Source organism: Silene latifolia, chromosome Y (assembly GCF_048544455.1).
Source record: "Silene latifolia isolate original U9 population chromosome Y, ASM4854445v1, whole genome shotgun sequence".
Classification (NCBI taxonomy): domain Eukaryota; kingdom Viridiplantae; phylum Streptophyta; class Magnoliopsida; order Caryophyllales; family Caryophyllaceae; genus Silene; species Silene latifolia.
In genome coordinates this window covers 176,106,688-176,108,596 of record NC_133538.1, presented here as the reverse complement: position 1 = coordinate 176,108,596, position 1,909 = coordinate 176,106,688, and the positions used below count along the sequence as shown (strand labels likewise).

General features: G+C 41.1%; 1 non-coding gene across 1 annotated transcript; it reads right to left on the bottom strand.

Moving 5' to 3' along the window:
- LOC141635142 (small nucleolar RNA R71) lies at positions 1-107 on the bottom strand. Its single transcript, XR_012539846.1, has one exon. It is a non-coding gene; the product is annotated as a small nucleolar RNA R71 (small nucleolar RNA).
- Positions 108-1,909: the final 1,802 nt, after the last annotated feature.

Genomic DNA, 1,909 nt, shown 5'->3' with positions numbered 1-1,909 from the left:
ATGCTAAGAGCCCAAATCACGGGATTCAAACAAAGAGACGAAGAATCTTTGTATGAAGCTTGGGAGCAATTCAAAGGAACTTGTCGCTCATGTCCTCATCATGGACTTAGCGAGTGGTTCTTGGTACAACAATTTTGGAATGGCCTTTGTGAAGACTCCCGAAACATTCTCAACATGGGATCAAATGTTATGTTTACCGAAGTTGACGATAATCACACATGGAATAAGATTGAGGAAATGGCGGTCCATAACTCACAATATAGTAGACCTCGGAAGGCTACTAGAGGAGGAAAGCATGAAGTGGACTCTATTACTCAATTGGGTGCTCAACTTAGTGCTCATATTGATACTATCAACTTGAAGTTTGAGAAGGCTATGGCTAAACTTGAAAAAGCCTCCAAATCACCTAAGCAACATGTTAATGCCATGGTGGCATCTTCGTCAATTCCAAGTGGAATATGTGAGAGTTGTGGAACTTTGGGACATAACCAAAGTGAATGTAGGGGAACAAGTGAACATGTCAATGCTTTCCAAGCATACAAGAGTGGCACCCCTTATTCCAACTATTACAATGAAAACACCAAATTCCATCCCAACCACTCATACAAAAGCCAAAATGTTCAAAACCCTCAAACAACATACACCCCACCTCCAATGAGAAACCAAGCTCAAAGACCCTTTTACAACCAAAACTAAGGTTACCAAAATCAAACTCCATACAATCAAACAAATGACCAAGGTTTTGATGTTCAAAAAGCGGTCCTCCAAATGCAAAAGAACCAACAAGAGTTTTTCACTCAAATGCAAAAGGATAGCCAAGCAAAATACATCACCATTAACAACATACTAGCTCACACAAAGATGTTGGACACCCAAATGTCTCAATTGGCATCTTCAAGTTCACAAAAACAAAAGGGGCAATTACCACCTCAAGGTAATCCCCCAAGACAAGAATCGGTGAGTGCCATCCATTTGAGGAGTGGTACAAGGTATGAAGGGCCTAAGAGGCCTGTTGATGAAGATGTTGTAAATAGTGACAAGGAAAGAGTTGTTGAAAACTCTAAAGAAGAAGAACCCACCATTCAAGAAGGTTCAAAGAAGGATGAATAGAAGGCCAAAGGGAAGGAGCCTATTGTGATTAGACTCCCTTTTTCCAAGTCGTCAAGCTAATCCTAAGTTTGATGACCAACTTGGAAAATTCATGGAGATTGTGAAAAACTTGGAAGTCTCAATTCCATTTACGGAATTAATAAATCACGTTCCGGCCTATGCAAAGTATATGAAAGACATTCTTACGAATAAGAAATCCATCCGGAAGCTTGAGACTATTGTCTTCACTAAAGTGAGTAGTGCCATCCTGCAAGGAAGTTCACCTCAAAAGCTAAAGGATCCGGGAAGTTTCTCCATTCCATGTACCATTGGCGACACCACGATCAACAAAGCTTTATGTGACCTTAAGGCAAGTGTGAGTGTCATACCATATTCGGTAAGCAAGAGGCTAGGAATGGGAGAACTCAAGTGCACTAATATCACACTCCAAATGGTGGATCGATCTACGAAGACACCTTTAGGGGTATGGGAAGATGTGCCGGTAAGAATTGGCAAATTCTTCATCCCGGTGGACTTTGTTATTGTTGACATGGAAGAAGACTCCAACATTCCTATTATTTTAGGAAGACCTTTCTTGTACACCGTGGGAGCGGTGATCGATGTAAAACATGGAGAGCTCACCCTTGAAGTGGGAGATAAAACCATCACTTTCAATCTTGACAAGACAATGAGAGCTCCGCGATTACATGAGCCAAGTTTTTTGGTTGATCACTATAGCCGTCAAGATGATAGGAAGAAGTTGGAATTTCAATGGAAGAAGAAAGTGAATGATGCTCCATCAAAAGAGCAAGGAAACTGC